Source organism: Balaenoptera physalus (assembly GCF_965194825.1).
Source record: "Balaenoptera physalus genome assembly, chromosome: 2".
Lineage (NCBI taxonomy): Eukaryota > Metazoa > Chordata > Mammalia > Artiodactyla > Balaenopteridae > Balaenoptera > Balaenoptera physalus.
The window spans coordinates 94,056,659-94,080,380 of record NC_138883.1 but is presented as its reverse complement, the minus strand read 5'-3'; the positions used below and the strand labels follow the sequence as shown (position 1 = coordinate 94,080,380).

At 36.1% G+C, this 23,722-nt stretch overlaps 1 pseudogene across 1 annotated transcript; it reads right to left on the bottom strand.

Moving 5' to 3' along the window:
• Positions 1-2,903: 2,903 nt before the first annotated feature.
• Positions 2,904-6,520, bottom strand: LOC309655296 (elongation factor 1-alpha 1-like; annotated as a pseudogene). Its single transcript has 2 exons — positions 4,847-6,520; positions 2,904-4,695 (listed from the first exon to the last, which is right to left on the bottom strand). The product of its transcript is annotated as an elongation factor 1-alpha 1-like (transcript).
• Positions 6,521-23,722: the final 17,202 nt, after the last annotated feature.

Below are 23,722 nucleotides of genomic sequence, written 5' to 3'. Positions count from 1 at the left end.
AAGGGGAAGGTGCAATCTGCAAAGAGACAATCATCCTCCCCTTTACTGCCAGCAGCAGATTTTTTTTTTTCTCTTTTTGGCTTCCCTGCCTTTCAGTAAGTGCTTTTGTAAAGTAACAGTAAAAGCTAACGTGCAATAATATTTCAGAAGTTAATGGTGGGTGCTGAGGATTATGGAGCACTTTAATTTTTACTGTTGCTTTGCTAATATCTTTATCAAAACAATGAGCACCAGGAAGTGGTATCGCTTGGTAAGCAGAGCCAGAACTAGGACTCAGTACTGTGAGCCTTTCTACCTGCCTGGCTCCAGATGCACTCCCCAATGTCAGGCTGAAATCAGACAATGATGTTCCTTTTAACAGGTGAGATGCCCCTCATAATGCCTGGGAACAAGCAGTTTCAGTATCAGCAACATCATTCCTCGAATTTGGACAGCTTAGTGGTTCTCAAACTCTGTCCCTAAAAAACCCTGGGAGCGGAGCTTCCCTGGTGGCGCAGTGGTTGAGAGTCTGCCTGCCAATGCAGGGGACACGGGTTCGAGCCCTCATCTGGGAAGATCCCACATGCCGCGGAGCAACTAGGCCCGTGAGCCACAACTACTGAGCCTGCGCGTCTGGAGCCTGTGCTCCGCAACAGGAGAGGCCGCGACAGTGAGAGGCCCGCGCACCGCAATGAAGAGTGGCCCCCGCTCGCCGCAACTAGAGAAAGCCCTCGCACAGAAACAAAGAACCAACACAGCAAAAATAAATAAATTAATCAATTAAAAAAAAAAAAAAAAAAAACAACCCTGGGAGCCTGCAAGCTGGGTGCCAATGTTCTAAGGCTGAAGTCCAACAATTAGTCATTCTTGACAAAATAGAAATATAATAGACATAACATTAATGTAGCAGATATGGTCTTTGTTTTATTTTAAGTTTCTTTGCCCATAAATGTTTATAAAGCCTTTGGCACTTGATGATGTTTACTAAGGAATGTTGGCCAATCTTCAATTATTTAAATTATTTGTTGGCTCTATGATAAACTGTTGATTCTACTTTAAGATATTCAGCATTCAACTAATTTTCATCATGGACACACTACTTTGGTCTGAACCACCAAAGATTATGGCAATCACCTCCTAACAGATCTTTTTGCTTCTGCCTTTGCTACTACATAACCTATTCTCCACACAGCAGCCAGAGTGAGCCTTTGAAAATGTAGGTCCAATGATGACACTTGCTCAAAACTCGGCAATCATTCCCCATCTCACTGCAGAAGAAAGCACAAGTCTTTATAATGTTCTACAAGGCCTTACGTGGCCTGGCCATCCTGACTTTGCCTGCCCCTCTTCCTTCCCTTCAACCTGCTCCAGGCACTTTGGCCTCCCGGCTGCTCTTTGAACATGCCAGGTAAACTCACACCTTAGAGCCAGTGCCCTATTTTTCTGCCTGAAATGCTTTGCCCCTAGATATCTGCTTGCCTGAAATCATTATTTCTTTCAAGCTTTTGCTCAAATCCCACCTTCTCCATGCAACCACCCTGCTTAATACTGCAACTTGTTTACCCTTCCAACTCCCATTCCCTCTTAACCTGTTCTACTTTTGTTCCATTACACCTATTGCCTTCCAGCATTTTAACCCATTAGAATTAGAATGTCAATACCATGGGAACAGAAATCTTGGACTTTTTCTGTATTTCACATCTTCTAGTAAATGCTCCAGAAATATTTGTTGAATAAATAACTTCTATTATGTGCTAAACTCTAATATTCTGAGGATACAAGCATTAACAAGTTATACATGCTTACTTACAGTTCAGTGAAAACATATAATTTACAAGCAGATACAGGAAATAGAACAGTGCAAAGTAACATATGAATAATAATGGAAGAAATCATCAAGAAACATTGAGCTGAGTTTAATAGTTTTGTGTGTGTTGCATGTACTTACAGTTGTGATCTTATTCTACATTACATCGTAGTTTTCTACTATTAGAACGGTTCCTCTGATGAAATTCAACACATGAGTATTCACTGTGATCTCCAAGGAACACTGACTTTCAGATGCCCCACACCTGAGGAAATTTAAGCACTGCTATTTGATTGTGTGGTGATTTTTAAAAGGCATTCACATATATTTTTCTTATCTAATCCTCAGAACAACCTTCAAAATGCAGGTCTTATGTGTTATCTTCTTTAATGTGTTCTCCCTGTTTTGACTTTCAAGCTTTAAGCAATGAAGTTTTAGGTAATTTTCTAAATTAACATGCCTACAGGTTCTATGAGATTCATATGTGTGGACTTGAGCGTGATGGCTGCTACCTGTGTTCATTTTTTTTTTTTCTTTTTTTCAACTTCAGTCCACCATTATAGGTCCGTCTCTCAAAGTAAGAATAAATTCTGCAATAATTGCTGGGAATGGGAAAAGTACATCTTAACAGAAACTTTCGTGGAGTCAGCTGGGCCCCAGGCTTTGGATTCTCTTCTCTTTCAGTTCCAAGGACATTTATCTTGTAATGATTGTGTAAAAGGCATGGTTTAAGTAGTTATAGAAAATACAAGGATCAATAAAACAGTATCCTCGTTTCAAGAGCTTGTACTCAAGGAGGGATGTCAATGGTGTCAGCAGTGGTGAAAAACACTGTTTTTGCAAGGTGTGTGTATAATTTTTACAAGGTGTGTGTATAATTTTTAAATCAACTTTTCATTTTAGGGTAGATTTAGATTTACATAAAAGTTATGAAAGATGGTATAGAGACTTCTGGTATATTCCACACCTAGTTTTCCCTATTATTAGCATCTTGCTTTATTATGGTAAATATTATAGTTAATGAGCCAATATTGATACATTAATTACATTTTTAACTAAAATCTATACTATAGTCAAATTTCCTTTTTTTTTTAACTTAATATCCTTTCTCTCCAGGATACCATGTTGCATTTAGCCGTCATGTGTCCTTAGGCTCCTCTTGTCTTGTTATGACAGTTTCTCAGACTTTACATGTTTTCAATGATTTTAACAGTTTTGAGGAGTACTAGTCAGGTATTTTGAAGAATGTCCCTCAACTGGGATTTGTATGATGTTTTCCTCATGATTAGACTGAGGCTATTGGTTTGGGGAAGAAGACAAAGAGAGAAGTGCCACTTTCATCACATTATATAAAGAGTAGATGCTATCGACATGATTTATCCCTGTTGATGTTTATCTTGATCACCTGACTGAGGCAGTGTTTTTCAGATTTCTTCACTGTAATCCCTGTGATTTTTATGTACCCTTTACCTTGACGAAATCAGGATTATGTAGAAGCTTCCTTGGACTTTCTAAGTTTAGCCTCTCCAAACCCTGAATCAGCTCACTTTCCTCACATTTCCAAGATTTCCTATGTATCTTTTTGGCTTTTTGCATGCCAGATATTTGTCTGATGTCATCCATGAAGAAATTGCAATTTTCAGAGTAGAGGGTGTTTTGTTTTGTTTATTGCTTTTAACTAGTGACTCAGGTTATCTATGAAATCAAATACTTTATTTTGAAAGCAATCAGGCTAAGGAATCCAAAAATAAGACTAATGATTAATTTTACAGATTCACAAAATTCTAAAAAGTAGCTTAATTTCAAGTTAGAGATGTAATGCACATGCATTGTTTAAAAAGTTGGAAAACCAAGAATTTTAGAAAAAAAACCTATAACTATCAAGAGATACTGCTACCAACTGATTACCTTCAGTCATTTTTCTACATTTCTAAATATATATATATTTATCCATGTATCTACATATCTTCATTTTCTTTTGATTTTGGGAGATTATCTTATAGGTATAGTTTTGTATTTTGTTTTTTACCTTGAATTTTTCTCATTAAACTTTGTTTTAAAGGGTCTCAAAATTCAAGATTTTTGGTCAAGTTGTTTCCATTAAAAAGTACAGATTTTAAAAACTAATAACTTATAATTGCCACAGAAAAAAGCCAAATGATCCACAAAACATCCTCTTTTCCCTCTGAAAGTTTTGAATTGCATTGTTATCATTAACCAACTTTTGCTATTAAATGGCCAGTTGAGAGAAACAGTTCTGAGACCTTCTACCACCAGTCTGATTAAAACTAGGATGGCAGGTATTAGGGACAATATTATTTTAGCCTACTAAGTTTTATGAGCAGACTTAGTGAACTTACCCGCTCCAGCAGCTTTCTTGTCCACTGATTTGATGACACGCACAGCAGTGGTCTATCTCACGTCACAAACAGCCAAATGACCCAGAGGAGGATAGCCAGAGTTCAACACATGGGCTTCCAAGAAGCAGCACATCAACCATGTCAGCAACCAGATTTCAAGAATTTGAGGCCATCTTTTAGCTTCTTGCCAGAGTAGTGATCAGTCTTCTCCTTCAGCTCAGCAAACTTGCAAGCAATGTGAGCTGCCTGACAATTCAGCACAGGTTCATAGCCAGCACTGATTTGGCCTGGGTGGTTTAGGGGAATCACCTGAGCACTGAAGCCAGCTGCTTCCAATAGTAGGTCATTTTTTCTATCACCAGCCACAATGCCAGGATGAATATTTTTGACAGGCAAATTCTTGACATTGAAGCCTACACTGTCCCCCAGAAGAGCTTCACTCAAAGCCTCATGGTGCATTTCAACAGACTTTACTTCAGTTGTAATGTTGACTGGAGCAAAGGTGGCCACCATGCCAGGTTTAAGAATACCAGCTTCCGCCTGCTGCAACTAAGATCTGGCACAACCAAATTAATTAATTAATTAATTAATTTAAAAAAGAGACTCTTTCCAATATGGTAACAATTCACAAGTACTGGGGTTTAGAACTTAAACATATCTTTAAAAAGAAAAAAACAACACCAGTTTCCACTCAACCCACAGGGACAGTACCAGTACCACCAATTTTGTAGATGTCCTGGAAGAACAAACCTAAAGGCCTGTCAATTAGAAGAATTGGTGGGCAGGCCACAATCTGGAGATTTGAGCACTGTGTTCCACTGGCACTGCCATCTTTATGGGTGACTTTTGTTCCCTTGAACAAAGGCATATTTGTGCTTGCCTCCAGCATGTTTTCTTCATTCCAACCAGAAACCAGCACAAAAGCTACTGTATCTGGATTATAGCCAATTTTCTTAATGTAGGTGTTGACTTCCTTAACGATCTCCTCATTATCTCTCTGGCTGAGGAGTAGCTCAGTGGAATCCATTTTATTAACACCAACAATTAGTTGTTTCACAACCAGTATGTAAGCCAGAAGGGCATGTTCATGGGGCTGCCCATTCTTGGAGATACCTGCTTCCAATTCACCAACACTAGCTGCAACAATCAGTACAGGAGAGTGAGTATGAGATGTGCCTATAATTATGTTTTTGTTAAAGTCCCTGAATCCTAGGGCATCAATGATTGTCATGTAATACTGGTCTCATATTTTCACATGGAATTATCAATGGTGATAGCAATCTCATTAAGCATTCAGTTTACCCAAGACCCAGGCATACTTGAAGGAGGTCTCTCCCATCTCAGCAGCCTCCTTCTCAAACTTTTCATTGGTTCTTTTGTCAATCCTACCACATTTGTAGATCACATGGACAGCAGTGGTGGACTTGCCTGAATCTATGTGTCCAATGATGTTGATGTTAAATATGAGTCTTTTCTTTCACCATCTTGGCTTAGATTTAGTGGTGGTTTCCATGGCACCTGTGTTCTGGAAGCAAACATGTTGCAAAAAAAGCTGCACTAAAATTAAATATGGAGGATTTCCCTCAATTAAGTTTAAAAAAAATGGCCAACTCCAGTATAAGCATTTAATCATACATTTAGTGTTTGGAATTTTAGTTAGGGAATTTATAATTATTTCCTCTCTCATCAATTCTGTGATGAATATATTTGATGTATCTTTTGAATAATCTTTAAATGCACTTTTTTATTATTTCCTTATTATAGTATCTATGTCACTAGAATTCACATTCCTGGAGATGGGCTGGATTGTAAATTCAAAGATTACCATCTTCCTTTTGTTGACCTAGAAATAGGACCATTGCTGTAAGACAAGGAAAAAAACCTCACTTATTTGGGGGTGTTAGGAATAGCAATTCAGGAGACACAGATTTGGGTAGAAACCCAAATGTGCTTCAAGAAGAGTTAAAAACCAAAGAGTTTTAACAGGAAAAAGGAAGAAGCTTACATAAATTTTTTTGCAAGAATTATGATTGATGTTGGCAGACTGGAGACATTCTTGTCTGTACATGGTTGGTTGCTAAGGCTGTTACTCTGAGCGAGTTCGATGTGCAAGCATTCTTTAAAGATGTTGTGGCCCAGTTCAAATTCATGTTCCATCTGGGTGGAGATGTGCATAGGCCCTGCTTTCCCAGTGGCCTCCTGGCTCCATTTTACTGTTCTGTTGGCATTACAGTCTCCATTTTATTCATTTCTTCACACTTTTTTGGAAAATCAAGGTAACTAAGCTGGTGCCTCTGAAGGAATAGAATCTGACATAATGCACTTTCACCTCTAAGATTCCATGATACTATGATCATTGGCTATTTTTTTAAGTTTTTTTAATGGATTATAATATTTTATACATATGTGTACCTATAAAATAAGGAATATATATAAAGTGTATATATACTTTAATGTGTATATTACAACTTAGACTATGATCCTACAGAAATTAAAATACACATTTCCCCAGAAACTGCATAAATTATTGAGTTAGATATTTCAAATTACATGTTCTGTATAATTCACTCAGGAAGAAATAAGAAAATACCAGAACACTGTTTTGGGAAAAGTAAGTAGAACTTGAATATTAGCTGGTGTGATTCTTTCAGTCAGATTCTATAAACATAGTTGAAAACAGCCTAGATTACAAGGTAACAAGTCAGTAATACATGCTCACCACTTCAAATCAAGCTCTCAAATGCAGGCATTGGAAATATGAAGTGATTCTCCCAGTATAGTTCATGCGGTTCTAGTCTTAATTGCTACTGTAGTGAGATTCATTTTAATCCTATTATTGATCTAAGAAATAGAGAGTTTGGATAGGGTCCAGAGGAAATGAGAATTAATAAAAAACCAAAACCGATTAATGTGTTGACTAGGAAACATTGAACTCATTGGGGTTATTGAGTTTGGAGCAGGCTAAGGAGAGACTTAATATCAGTTTCTGACTATATAGGTGAGACTATGGTATGATTAACTGTGTGTAACTGATTTCATTCTCCACCGAGGAAAAGGCACATTTACACGAGCATGGATTTGCCTTGGTCATTGAGAAGATATAATAGGCTAGGAGATAGCTACAATTTGTCATCAACCCTAGGATGCATTGTAGCCAGGGGAAAGAAGGCTCATAGCTTATCAGGAGAGGCCCCAAGAAATGAATGGAATTGCAGTACAGAACAGCATGCAGACAGGAAGTGATATCTGCTTCGCAATCACACAAGTTTTAGATGGTACCACAAATAATGATGAGGAAACCTTCTGTCCATGAAGAGCAAACCTCCCAATACCAAGCCCCACTCCATCCTGTTCAGTCTTTTATAATTGGTTTGGGGGCTGTTGAATATGGGCCACTGTCTTCTCTGTTATTCTTTGCTTATTGTACATTAGCAGGAATAGACTGGTATTGATTCCCTTTGTTTATGTAGACAGCATCTGTGAACTGCAGCATGATCTTTCAGCTCATGTAATACACATGCAAAATATGTATGTCTGTGAGTCACACGGATTTAGAAAAATGTTCTTCTACTTTCCTCCAGTATAACAAGTTACTCTTTTGGAGTATATTAAGCACTTTTGGGAACTTCTTTTGGTCATTGAATGAATAACTCATTATTTGGAAAACTAATGCCTTAAATTATATTATGTAGTAAGTCCAAGTTGGTGGGTTACACAAATCTGAAACTTGAGGTAGCAGTATTATACATTCTTCCTGAAGAATCAAGAATAGAGTGTTATATGGATAAAAGAATGGTGATGAAAATGCTGATTTTAATAGTCAGGGGACCACTTTGTCTGATATTTAACTCAGGTTAGGTGCAGTCCCTGCGTGATCTCTTTGTTTTCTTGTTGCTCTTTGACTCAACCATAACCCCTCCACTTAGACCCTGTTCTTGGACTCTGCTTCTTTTCCTTTCCTCCTTCAAATTTTCACTGTCTACTAAATTCATCTTTTGAAACAACATAGTGTAGTGCGAAGGCCTTCTGCTTAGACCTTGTGCTTTTGAGTCACCTAAATATGGGTTTGAAAGCAGCTCCATCTCTTTCCTAGTTCAGAATTTTCATCAAGTTTTTCGAGATTCAGTTTCCTCACCTGTGAAATTAATGTAATACTATCTATAATGTAGGGGTATAGGGAGGATTAAATGCAGTAATATTTGTAACAGATCTACCCCAACTGGCACATATTAAAAGTAAACATTTCTAGGAAAAAAATAGCTGTTTTTTAAAATATGATCACTTACTTCAGTTCTAAGATACTACTGATCATTCAATAAATATTTATTGAGCACTTATAATGTCACAGCTTTGTGCACAATAGTGCACAATAGGTTGTGCTGGATAAATAGTTACTAAAAATCATAATAATGATAAAATATAGATATGTTTCTCTTACATTCATGGAGCTTATAATAGGTTATGATTCACCATTGGTTTAATAATAGCTTTTCAGGGAAAATAAGAAATGATACACATTAAACTATATATTAATTTTAAGGTACATCATGATTTCAGAAATACGTTGTGTGAAAAATGCATACCTTATAATAAAAAATATTGTATAATTATTGTCCCACTCAAATTTAAAACGGATTCATTTCTGAATACTGGTCATCATCATCTTGAATTTTTCTTGGTTATATTTGTTCTATTCTCCAGCCAACCTATGTCTCTTCAGTTGCCCTCATAGGCTCCTCCCAATCCTGAAAGTTCAGGCCTTGCTCCTGCCTTTGTTGCCCATTGTTCTGCTAATGCTGTGGGCTATGCCTGAAAACTCTAGTCTTGGTGAGGTGTCACATTCAAAAAGAAGCAGAGTCAAGTGACCAAAAGTAATTTAATACAACTCCAATAATCACTTTTTGCTGCCTCTCTTGTAGAACATGAAAGAACGTTTAATCTCCAATGCAGCACATCTCTGCACCCCATTCCTTCCCTCCCTCTACATCTCTCAACTTGCTCAGCCTCTCCAAAGCCTCTCTTTCTATCTCTCCCATTCTTAATATTCTTCTGAATATTTTTTCACCTCTGTGATTAAAATCAGAAAAGAAGGAAATGCCAATTAGGCATTAAGAAGGAAGCAGAGGCTGTGAATGTTTATTCAGACATTAATAATTTTGTTTCTGTCATGCAGTTGTTGCCTTTTGCTACTCTCACCTAAGGATTGGGCACAATGAGACAAATCAGGATAAGGAGTGAGGACGGGATCAGCTGAAATTTTGGGGAGAACTGACAGAGTTGGTCCTTGCAAATGCCAAACTCCACTTGAGCACATCTCTGTACCCTCGGCAATTGGGTCTCCTTTACTCTCCCAAGCAGACCTTAAGGACAATCTTAGTCTTGGGCAGGAGCAACAAACATCTGTGGAAGCTGCTCATTGGTTCAACATGAATTTAGTTTTACTGCTGGTTCCCCTGACACTTAAGCTCCATTTCTATGGTAACACTGTGTTTGTCTGATACCCTAGTATCAACCCTGATTGAGTTCTAAGTACCAATTATTTAAGAATCTTCAGGACATTGAGGGTTAACATAATAGCCGTGTAACAATCATTCAATAATGCACAAGGCTAGCAAAACACAAGAGTATTGATATTAGAAATACTCATCATTTATTATAATAATTTGGCCTTGGCATTAATACTTTGCTATCTTGTAATTTATCATGTGCTTATTGATGTTTTGTTATGCAATTTTTAAAATGGAGGATGTCAGCATATTGGATTCACTTTATTAAAATAAGTACTGAATTTTGGGGGAAGTTGGCTTCTAGGTCTGCGACAATATGCTTTAGAGAAAACTGCTTCTTCAGATTTGTCTCATGTACCTTAGATCTTCCATATAGATAGGAAAACTGCACAATCTATAGTAAATTAGGACAGTGATATTATTGGGTTAAACCATAGCTTAATTATTCAGTTACTTGAGGCTACATAATCATCCAGCCATATCTTTTGATAATGTTCCTTTAAACTCATTGGGACTAACCAAATTTAGAATAATGTGCTGTCATGTCACTTCTAAGAAACATTTTGTGTGCTGTCCTTGGTGACTGGTTAGTGATGCCTGAGAGAATATTGTTTGTGTAAATTTCATTAATTATTTTACTTCAAAATGATGAAAGTGTTTTTTAAAAATTCAGATGAGATCTAAAACAAAATCAGACATAATTTGCGATTCAGAGCCACTAAGGATTTGTTTCAGGAGCAAAACTGTTTCCATGGAGTTGCAAAGTGTATCTGAAGCTCATAATTTAGTTAAAATTATCAAGTATTTGTAAAGTTACTGTGTTCAAAATATGTTAAACATTTTCATAGAGACTCTCAGACATTTGAGATCAGAAAAAGTTGGTTTTAAGACAGCCAAATGTTGAAAATGGAAGTGATTGTTATTCCATAACTGCCACTCCAAGTCTCACTGCATAATTAAGCTAGAGTTGTTAAATGTTCCCTAGAGGATCCAATTCAGCAACATATATCTCACCTCTAGATTTATCTCTCATAGTCCTATGAGTCACGGGGGCCTTGGGTGACCAACTATTTACTTATATTATTATGCTGGACATCCAGCCATAGCATTTGTGTTTTATTAAGGACAACTGATATTTCCTCAGAGTTTGGGGTTTTCCAAGTAAATAAATATAATTACTTTTCTCTCTTTCCATGAACTATCTGCAACATAGATAAATTATCACTATGTACATAGTGATATCTGTATAGTAACTTCACGGGCCAAAGTATGGAAACAGGTAGAGCCATGGTTAACTGACACTGGTGTTAGAACTCACACTTTCATTTACAATTTTTATAAATACAACAAAAAATTGCACTTTAAAACATAATATTACTGTGAACCAATCTATAATGAAGAGTGATAGTATTTTAAGTACAAGGCTAGAAAAAATAAAGATACCTAAGTACAATTGTATACTTTCTTATTAATTGTCAACATTAATAATCACTGCTTAAAATAATTATAGTTTGACCTCTGAGGTTGGGTAAGATAATTAACCCTCAAAACTTTATTAGAGTAAAAAGCCATTTTGTGGAGACAGCTCTGATACTTCAGGGCTTCTGCATGGATTTTTTTACTCTTTTAATCATTTCACTATGCAGATTGGTACTCAGTCCTCTTATCTTCTTGCTCTCAGATTTCCCAACTTGCATCCTCTACTTGTGGCAAAGTATAAAGTGAGAGGAAACTTTAAGAAGGTCTGTTTTCCAAATGGGATATCTTCAGTTCCATGTCATTCATCTTATCCCAGGTCCTCATTCGTAGAAACTAATATTGTTGTGAGATAAGTGTACAAATTCAGATCTTTATTATTAGTGTTACATGTCATTTTCCATTTCTAGCCAAAGATTATATGAAGGTGCATTTCCTTCTCTTCTTCATAGTATATTTTCATCAAAAAATGAAACATGTTCTCCAGTCGTATTTCAGGACCTAGTTTAGATTCCACCTATCTCTTAAAGATTTCCCTGATAATTCTAGCATAAAACTTCCCTTTTCTGAAGTTTTATAATTTTTTTATTATTTTCATTATGCACTTTGTATTGACTACTAGCAGTACTCTGTTTTCTTTATGAATCTTTGAATATGCATATAGAAGTTGAGTGACTTTTATGCTGAAAAGATGACATGTGTTTTTATTCCCCAGGGTGCTAAATACATTATAAAGTCTCATTACAAACCTTATGTTTTAGAGATAATTTCCAATGATATATACCGAGACTTTCTTGTCTTTTTAAATTTTATTCTTTTTGGGTCCAATTGACCAGTTGATAAGCTGAGGTCCAATAAGCATCTGATTGGGCATTTATGCCTATTGCCATTCATATTTTCTCAATTGTATTAAAATTAGGAAATGGCTGGAAACAGCATTTTCACTTCTCTTTACAAACTAATTTTATGTCATTTTAGCGGACAGCCAAGATGCCAAGATGCCAAGATGTAATAACTCATTCTTGACTTACTAAAACCTAATACAAATTATTACTTTTATCCCAAACATGATTCTGCTTTAACCTCAGGACCTTGAAGCTCTATTTATCCCCTCTTGCCTTTTGAGTAATTTTTGTTTAGTATTTTAGTACTACATGTATTTTAACTGCAAAAGACATTATAATTATAATTTTGTATAGTAAATATTCCTTAAAAATGACCCAATAATATTTTTCTTTCTCTTTTTCCTTGTCAAGGTTTCAACTGGGATGAATTTCCATTTGCCTGAAGAACTCCCTTTAGATGTTCTTTTAGTATAGATCTAGCAAAAAAAATTCTCTTAGACTTTCATCTGCAAATGGCTTTATTTTACCTCCATTTTTGAAAGAAATTTTTATTGCATGTAGAATTTTTAAGTTGGAGTTATTTTCTTTCAGTGATTAGAGATGTTACTCTATTTTTTCTGGCTTGTGACAGTTCTGTTGAGAATTCAGCTGCCAGTCTTACAGTTACTACTTTAAAAGTAATATATATTTTTAAAATTCCTGTCACTTTTTAGATTTCCTTTCTGTCCCTGATATTCTGCAGTGTTACTATGATATGCCTAGATGTTGTTTTCTTTGTGTTTTTCCTCCTTTGAATTGAGTTTTTCTTCACTGGAATTTTTTGGGTTGATGTCTTTTATCAGTTTTCGAAAATATTCAGTCACTGTCTCTTCAAATATTGTTCCTGCTTCATTCTTTCCCTTCTCTCCTTCTGGAACTCCAACTATAAGTGCCTTTGAGATGTTCCCATTTGTCCTATGTGTTCCCATGTTTTTATTTCACTTGCACAATGTTTTCCATTTTACTAATCCTGCTGTCTCCAATCTCTGATAAACCCATTTAATATGGTTCTTACTTACTTTTGTATGTATATATTTTTAATTTTTAAGTTCCAGAATATCCATCTGATTATTTTGTAGGTGTCAATTTTATGTTGAAACTCTCAACATTTTTATTTATTTTGTGCATCTTGTCTCTTTTTTTAATATATAAATCATACCTATTTTAGAATTCTTGTGTGTTAACACCATTATCTTGATCATTTGTGAGTCTGTTTATATTGTTGTTGTTTTTCTTCTTTTTCTATGATATTTTCTTGTCTCTTATTTCTAATTTTTAAAAATTATACACTGGACATTGTATACTAGAGAGCCTTAGGGAATCCCAGTGATGTTATATTACCAGTGAGAGTTTCACCTTTCTATGTTAAGCAGATAGGATGAGGGGCAGATCATCTGAACTCAACAAGAAAGTGAGCTGAGTCAATGCAAGGTTGAAGATTTAGAAAGACTCAGTCTAACTCTTGTTCACCCTCATCTTTAGTTATGTCTCTCATGGAATATGTATTAAGAGATTTCACATATTTCTTCTCAGTCCTGAAGACTGTCAAGAATGTAGGTCTGCTCTTCAGAGATTCTCAGCCAAGCTTTTTAGCTTCCTGCCCAACGAGCCTTCAAATACGGCAAATGTTTTTAAAGATGGACTTAAACACAGATTTTTCAGGAAAGCAAAGCACAAAGCAATTGCAGCAGATTTTACTCTCCCTTTTTTTAGAAAATTTGGCCCAGCTAACCAGAGTCTCACCCAGCACTGGAACTCAGCAAATATCTTTATCGTCAAACTAGATGCCTTTCAAGATTCTAGTTTGTTCTTCAACTCAGAGAAACATTTGGAATAATGCTTGACCAAATATCTGGTCACCTTGTGGCCTAGTCAAGCTGACACATACAATTAACCATTACACTATTATTAAATTTATAACACTATAGATTATGATTAATGATGTTTTATAATATATAAATGTGTATGTGATATAATTTATCAAACATTGTATGATATATTATTATGAGAACTATTTAAATTGGCATCCAAGGCCACCCAATATATGTGCTCAATTCATATTTGTTAATTATTAAAAATGTCTAATTCAAATACCAACTATTTTACGTAGAAATATAGTTAAGCACTCACATTTTGGAACTCTTCTGCCTGTGCTAAAATCCTAGCCCTATCACTACTAGCTGTGTTTGGGTATCTATTGCCTTATCTATAAAATAATAAAAATAATAACTATGTCAGTAGGTTGCTGTGAAGATTAAATAAGATAACGACGAACCAGTGACTGGAACCTGACAGACACTCAATAGTTTGCATAAAACACTGTCATCATCATCATCATCATTGTTTTAATTATTTTTAATTCTGAGCCCTATTTCCTGTTCCAATCCATGTGCTCTGCTACTTTCAAACTTTCTTAACCCTATACATGCACTGCTCTAATGATTTTAACATAGCCTAAAATTGTAATTCTTTGGATATATTCATTGCTGAATATTTAGTTTTAGATTTTTAATTTTCTTTGACTAGGAATTGTGCGGTTTTAATCATCATCATCATCCTCATTATCATCATCGTTTTCATCATTCTCATCATTCATCATCATCACCATCATTTGCAGTAAATACATAGCAAACATTATTTGTTGAATGAATGAATGCATAAATGAATGAGGAGTGAAACTATTTCCTATATCTGCTGAGAGCGCAAAATAATAAAACATACTACACAGTATATTCAGCACCTATGTTTATGTTTGTTTTCGTTTTGTTCAGATCTATATTACTACATTAATTATCCAGAACCAATAAGAGAGAAAAAAAGGTTGACTTAATACTTAAATGATGTAGTAATGCAAATGAAAGCCAAATCTCTTCATGGCATATAATAGGAAGGTCAGTGTTGCTTTAATTCAAATAAAGAATAGTGACAGAGAATTGAACGACCACAAGGCACACAGTAGTTTAGGCAGGGAAAACTCAATAGAATGTGTCATAGTAGTAATAGCATATCTGGGTTTGGAGTGCAGATTCATTTTCAGCAAAACAGTATCATCCATCACATTAAATTTTGTTAATTTGAATTTTATTGGTTCATTGTTCATATTTATTTTATGAACTACTTTGGTTTTTAAATTATGTAAGAATTGATAAGCATAAGAATATATATTTAAGTTCATAGATTTCACATGTATTAATATTGAAGTAACATAATAATAAAATAATTTTGGACTTGGAGTTCATGAGACGTTTTCCTTGGAAAGGAAACCACGCCTTACTTAGATTTGTGTAAGCACCATATGACTCAAGTACTTATTCAGTAGCACTTCATCTGAGCACAGCTTGTTAGCCTTTAGATTTGGATATATGTGCCCTCAGAAACAACACAGAAACATACCAAAGCCCAATATATCAGAGTTAATCTGTGATGCAGGCATCAGTCCAGCTGGTATGTTCTACTGCTGTGAGTACTTCACTCTATTTTCAGTGGTAATTTATTTGGCATTCAGATGGAGATCTTGTGTGGGAGTAACAAAATAGACTCAAGTCCTGAGCTGCCCAGTTCTCCTCCTAAGAGCCACCATGTGAAGATGCACAGTTTTGCACCTGAGACGGTTGGTAATTGCCTGTTCCTCTCCCCTCTTCTACATTTGTATGAACTCTCTTGAATAAACGATAAATAACTTCTGTTTTTCCCCTACTCCAACAACTAAGTCTCATAATTAGAATTTGCTACTTCTTTTAATACATTAAATTATCTGCTGATTCAAGCATCTTCAGGTCAAATGCGTTAGAAAACAGCTAATTATGCTCTTTCCCATGGGTAAGAAAATCTTTAAATTTAATTAAAAGACCTTAACTCAATTCCTTCACATAAGGGTCTACTTCCCAATGGATTTTCTACATGATGACTTAAAGAACCAAGCTCAGTATTCAAATTAGCAGCAGCTATTACTTGTTATTTCTTCCTCTATAAAACAAAGTTGTTTTTGGTCGAAGGATACTTTGATCATTAATTTCATTCTCTCAGTTATGCCTCTGCATTCACTCTTAAAAGCATAGATTAATTGAGAAAGCTTATTTGCTGGTTTTAAAATTGTTTACTTTCTATATCTTGTGCCAATAAAGCATCTTAAACACAGAATACCATTTCTCAATCTCAATATTCTCTTTGACATACTAATCAACACATAAGCAAAGGTGGTAGAAAAAAATCTTAAAAGAAGAGAAAAAAAAATGTTAAGCACCACATCTGAGCCATGTAGGGTTCAAATATACAGGATATTCTGACTTTTATGAGAGAAAGCCACAAAAATACTTTTCTACTTCCCCTGTCTAAATTGGAAAGTTGGAATAGAGAGAGCTATCTCAGATTAATATCTTCCAGAAAAGCGAAAAATCAAGGCAAATCATGTGTTTTTTCTTTAGTTTCATGAGTTTTACTTTTTTTTTTTTTTGACTTAGAACAAACTTGTTTTTCATTAAAAATTGGCCATACACAGAAAGAGAAATCCAGATGTTGAAAGGAAGAAAGCAGTCTGGAAAAAAGCAATTATGTATTATCTGTAGGTGAGTTTCTCCCTCTCATCCAAATTCTGCCCCTCCTTTCTTATTCCCATCCCCCTTCTGTCCATTTTCTTCTCTTCCCTCCTTCTCCTCTTTCTCCCTTCCATATACCTTTCTCCTTTTTCTTCTTGTTTGACCAACTACTTCTAGAAGAGAGTTAGTATGTGAGCAACACAAGATACTTCCAGGTTCCTGTAATGGGCCAAACCCACTTCTAACTCCCATTCCTTTGTTTGAATCAGAGTCACTGGAGAGTAACTGATGATACTAGCTGTTCTTACTAATGTAACAAGCAGGCATTGCGGAGCCATTGGAGATTTCTGAACAGACAAATGCCAACAAGAAAGTGATCTTGCAGTTCTACCCACCACCAGAGCCTCCCATCAAGCCTCTTAGATAGCCTCAACCACCACCAGAGGGCAGACAGCAGAAGCAAGAAAAACTACAATCCTGCAGCCTGTGGAACAAAAAACACATTCACAGAAAGACAGATAAGATGAAAAGGCAGAGGGCTACATACCAGATGAAGGAACAAGATAAAACCCCAGAAAAACAACTAAATGAAGTGGAGATAGGCAACCTTCCAGAAAAAGAATTCAGAATAATGATAGTGAAGATGATCCAGGACCTCGGAATAAGAATGGAGGCAAAGATCGAGAAGATGCAAAAATGTTTAACAAAGACCTAGAAGAATTAAAGAACAAACAGAGATGCACAATACAATAATTGAAATGAAAACTACACTAGAAGGAATCAATAGCAGAATAACCGAGGCAGAAGAACGGATAAGTGACCTGGAAGACAAAATAGTGGAATTCACTGCTGCAGAACAGAATAAAGATAAAAGAATGAAAAGAAATGAAGACAGCCTAAGAGACCTCTGGGACAACATTAAACGCAACAACATTCGAATTATAGGGGTCCCAGAAGGAAAAGAGAGAGAGAAAGGACCAGAGAAAATATTTGAAGAGATTATAGTCGAAAACTTCCCTAACATGGGAAAGGGAATAGCCACCCAAGTCCAGCAAGTGCAGAGAGTCCCATACAAGATAAACCCAAGGAGAAGCACGCTGAGACACATAGTAATCAAATTGGCAAAAATTAAAGACAAAGACAAATTATTGAAAGCAGCAAGGGAAAAATGACAAATAACATACAAGGGAACTCCCATAAGGTTAACAACTGATTTCTCAGCAGAAACTCTACAAGCTAGAAGGGAGTGGCATGATATACTTAAAGTGATGAAAGGGAAGAACCTACAACCAAGATTACTCTACCCAGCAAGGATCTCATTTAGATTGGATGGAGAAATCAAAAGCTTCACAGACAAGCAAAAGCTAAGAGAATTCAGCACCACTAAACCAGCTCTACAACAAACGCTAAAGGAACTTCTCTAAGTGGGAAACACAAGAGAAGAAAAGGACCTACAAAAACAAACCCAAAACAATTAAGAAAATGGTCATAAGAACATACATATCGATAATTACCTTAAACGTGAATGGATTAAATGCTCCAACCAAAAGACACAGGCTTGCTGAATGGATACAAAAACAAGACCCATATATATGCTGTCTACAAGAGACCCACTTCAGACTTAGGGACACATACAGACTGAAAGTGAGGGGATGGAAAAAGATATTCCATGCAAAGGGAAATCAAAAGAAAGCTGGAGTAGCTATACTCATATCAGATGAAATAGACTTTAAAATAAAGAATACTGCAAGAGACTAGGAAGGACACTACATAATGATCAAGGGATCAATCCAAGAAGAAGATATAACAATTATAAATATATATGCACCCAACATAGGAGCACCTCAATACATAAGGCAACAGCTAACAGCTATAAAAGAGGAAATCAACAGTAAAACAATAATAGTGGGGGACTCTAACACCTCACTTACACGAATGGACAGATCATCCAAAATGAAAATAAATTAGGAAACAGAAGCTTTAAATGACACAATAGACCAGATAGATTTAATTGATATTTATAGGACATTCCATCCAAAAACAGCAGATTACACATTCTTCTCAAGTGCGCACGGAACATTCTCCAGGATAGATCACATCTTTGGTCACAAATCAAGCCTCAGTAAATTTAAGAAAATTGAAATCAGATCAAGCACCTTTTCTGACCACAATGCTATGCGATTAGAAATGAATTACAGGGGAAAAAAATGTAAAAAACACAAACACATGGAGGCTAAACAATACGTTACTAAATAACCAAGCGATCACTGAGGAAATCAAAGAGGAAATCAAAAAATACCTACAGACAAATGACAATGAAAACACGACAGTCCAAAACCTATGGGATGCAGCAAAAGCAGTTCTAAGAGGGAAGTTTATAGCTATACAAGCCTACCTCAAGAAACAAGAAAAATCTCAAGTAAACAAGCTAACCTTACACCTAAAGGAACTAGAGAAACAACAAACAAAACCCAAAGTTAGCAGAAGGAAAGAAATCATAAAGATCAGAGCGGAAATAAATGAAATAGAAACAAAGAAAACAAGAGCAAAGATCAATAAAACTAAAAGCTGGTTCTTTGAGAAGATAAACAAAATTGATAAGCCATTAGCCAGACTCATCAAACAAAAGAGGGAGAGGACTCAAATCAATAAAATTAGAAGTGAAAAAGGAGAAGTTACAACAGACACCGCAGAAATACAAAGCATCCTAAGAGACTACTACAAGCAACTCTATGCCAATAAAATGGACAACCTGGAAGAAATGGACATATTCTTAGAAAGGTATAACCTTCCAAGACTGAACCAGGAAGAAATACAAAATATGAACAAACTAATCACAAGTAATGAAATTGAAACTGTGATTAAAAATCTTCCAACAAACAAAAGTCAAGGACCAGATGGCTTCACAGGTGAATTCTATCAAACATTTAGAGATGAGCTAACACCCATCCTTCTCAAACTCTTCCCAAAAATTGCAGAGGAAGGAACACTCCCAAACGCATTCTATGAGGCCACCATCACCCTGACACCAAAACCAGACAAAGATACTACAAGAAAAGAAAATTACAGACCAATGTCACTGATGAATATAGATGCAAAAATCCTCAACAAAATACTAGCAAACAGAATCCAACAACACATTAAAAGGATCATACACCATGATCAAGTGGGATTTATCCCAGGGATGCAAGGATTCTTCAGTATACGCAAATCAATCAATGTGATACACCATATTAACAAATTGAAGAATAAAAACCGTATGATCATCTCAATAGATGCAGAAAAAGCTTTTGACAAAATTCAACACCCATTTATGATAAAAACTCTCCAGAAAGTGGGCATAGAGGGAACCTACCTCAACATAATAAAGGCCATATATGACAAACCCACAGCAAACATCATTCTCAACGGTGAAAAACTGAAAGCATTTCCTCTAAGATCAGGAAAGAGACAAGGATGTCCACTTTCACCACTATTATTCAACATAGTTTTGGAAGTCCTAGCCACAGCAATCAGAGAAGAAAAAGAAATAAAAGGAATACAAATTGGAAAAGAAGAAGTAAAACTGTTACTGTTTGCAGATGATATGATACTATACATAGAGAATCCTAAAAATGCCACCAGAAAACTCCTAGAGCTAATCAATGAATTTGGTAAAGTTGCAGGATACAAAATTAATGCACAGAAATCTCTTACATTCCTATACACTAATGATGAAAACTCTGAAAGAGAAATTATGGAAACACTCCCATTTACCACTGCAACAAAAAGAATAAAATACCTAGGAATAAACCTACCTAGGGAGACAAAAGACCTGTATGCAGAAAACTATAAGACACTGATGAAAGAAATTAAAGATGATACCAACAGATGGAGAGATATACCATGCTCTTGGATTGGAAGAATCAATATTGTGAAAATGACTATACTACCCAAAGCAATCTACAGATTCAATGCAATCCCTATCAAATTACCAATGGCATTTTTTATGGAACTAGAACAAAAAATCTTTAAATTTGTATGGAGACACAAAAGTCCCCGAATAGCCAAAGCAGTCTTGTGGGAAAAAAACAGAGCTGGAGGAATCAGACTCCCTGACTTCAGACTATACTACAAAGCTACAGTAATCAAGACAATATGGTACTGGCACAAAAACAGAAACATAGATCAATGGAACAAGATAGAAAGCCCAGAGAGAAACCCACGCACTTATGGTCAACTAATCTATGATAAAGGAGGCAAAGATATACAATGGAGAAAAGACAGTCTCTTCAATAAGTGGTGCTGGGAAAACTGGACAGCTACATGTAAAAGAATGAAATTAGAATACTCCCTAACACCATACACAAAAATAAACTCAAAATGGATTCGAGACCTAAATGTAAGACCAGACACTATAAAACTCTTAGAAGAAAACATAGGAAGAACACTCTTTGACATAAATCACAGCAAGATCTTTTTTGATCCACCTCCTAGAGTAATGGAAAAAAACCAGAAATAAACAAATGGGACCTAATGAAACTTCAAAGCTTTTGCACAGCAAAGGAAACCATAAACAAGACGAAAAGACAACCCTCAGAATGGGAGAAAATATTTGCAAATGAATCAACGGACAAAGGATTAATCTCCAAAATATATAAACAGCTCATGCAGCTCAATATTAAAGAAACAAACAACCCAATCCGAAAATGGGCAGAAGAACTAAATAGACATTTCTGCAAAGAAGACATACTGATGGCCAAGAAGCACATGAAAATGTGCTCAACATCACTAATTATTAGAGAAATGCAAATCAAAACTACAATGAGGTATCACCGCACACCAGTTAGAATGGGCATCATCAGAAAATCTACAAACAACAAATGCTGGAGAGGGTGTGGAGAAAAGGGAACCCTCTTGCACTGTTGGTGGGAATGTAAATTGATACAGCCACTATGGAGAACAATATGGAGGTTCCTTAAAAAACTAAAAATAGAATTACCATATGATCCTGCAATCCCACTACTGGGCATATACCCAGAGAAAACCATAATTCAAAAAGACACATGCACCCCAATGTTCATTGCAGCACTATTTACAATAGCCAGGTCATGGAAGCAACCTAAATGCCCATTGACAGATGAATGGATAAAGAAGAAGTGGTACATATATACAATGGAATATTACTCAGCCATAAAAAGGAACAAAATTGGGTCATTTGCAGAGACATGGATGGATGTAGAGACTGTCATACAGAGTGAAGTAAGTCAGAAAGAGAAAAACAAATATCGTATATTAACGCATGTATGTGGAACCTAGAAAAATGGTACAGATGAACCGGTTTGCAGGGCAGAAGCTGAGACACAGATGTAGAGAACAAACGTATGCACACCAAGGGGGGAAAACTGTGGTGGGGTGGGGATGGTGGTGTGCTGAATTGGGCGATTGGGATTGACATGTATACACTGATGTGTATAAAATTGATGACTGATAAGAACCTGCAGTACAAACAAACAAACAAACAAACAAAACAACTAATACTAAAAAAAAAAAAAGGAATGAAATACTGACACACACTACAGCATGGCTGAACCTTGAAAGCATGGTCTCACTGAAAGGAGCCAGACACGATGGGCCACATATTGAATGATTCCATTTGTATGAAATGACCCAAAGAGGTAAATCCATGGAGACAGAAAGCAGAGCAGTGGTGACCAGGGACTGGGGTGACAGGAATGAGGAATGACTGCTTATGGTGGGGGGGTGGGATTATCTCTTGTGTTGATGAAAATGTTCTAAAATTTGTTCTGGTGTTGGTTGCACAGGTCTGTGAATATACTAAAAACCATTGAATTGTGTACTGTAAATGGGAGAATTGTGTGATATATTATCTCAACAAAGTGGTTTATAAAAAAAAAAAAAGAAAGTGATCTTTTTGGAAGATTCATCTGTCAGCGATGGGCAGGAAGAATTGGAACTGGAGGGTGGCAGACATGTTAGTAGGGTTTGTAATTCTCAGGTAGAAGATGTTGAGGGTTTTAAATAGCCCAGCATACTGAAAATGGAAAGGATTTCATATTGAGAGACATTTAGGAAGAATTAACCTGTGATAGATTGGATATAGAAAATAAAAAATAGAGATGAGCCAAAGATTGTTTTCTGCTTCCAAGCTTGAATGCCCAAGGAAAATGGAAATTTTATAAATGGGAACTGATTAGCAGAGCAAATTGGGTGAAGAGGGTAAATTCAGTTTTAGGCAATTTGCCATTCTATGTTATAAAGCTAATTCTAGATGGAAATGACCAAATCAGTTGGGGAAATTTGGAGAAAGTTGGAGAAATTGGGGAAAAAAACCCACCTCAGTCGCTTGTTGACAACTCCCTGCACCTCTGGATACTTTACTCATTAGTTTATCTGCATGTGTACTAAAATCTCAGTCATCTGCCTTTGTGTGACAGGAAAACAATAATTTTAATACAAAAAATGTACCATTTATAGTTTCTTATCTGTTTTCTAAGGCAGGTGGATCCTAGTAACTGGAGAATCTTTTGCAAACTTAAAAATTTTATTAAAAGAGGGCTTGGGAATGCAAGTTTGGAGGAGGGAAGTACATGAGGAAGAAATGGTAAGTGCTGTAGCGAGGCCAGGAAGGAAGAAAGGTGCAAAGGACTGTGGTCAGGGGAGCTTTGGAAGTTCTCATAAGGAGACAGATTAAGCAGTGGTAGTGAGTGGCAGGTGAGGGAACTTGGGGATAAATATAGAAATACCTAATGATTAATTTGTGGGTGAAATGTTGCAAATGTGTTATAATACAACTATTCCATATATACCCCATAACCCCTATGGATTTTAAATTTGTATTTCTCATCAATCCAAGTATAGAGTTTTTGTGTGTGTAAATAAAAAAACATTGTGAATTTTGCTCTATGGTTGTGACAGAATGGGAAAAATATGCTCTCGCTGGAGGGGTCATTCACACGTGGTTGATATTTGTGTTTGTATGAGTGTGTGTGTGGGGTTGGGTGGTGGGGAGAGAGAGAGAGAGAAAGAGAGGGAGAGAGAGGGAGAGAATATTAGGAAATGAGAATCCAGAGGAGTGATTTACTGAGGAGGGCGGGTCAGTGTCCATGTTGCTCAAGGAGAAGTTGGAAATCCCAGATGGGGAGTCTAGGAGGTGGGGCTGGCCTTCGCAGCA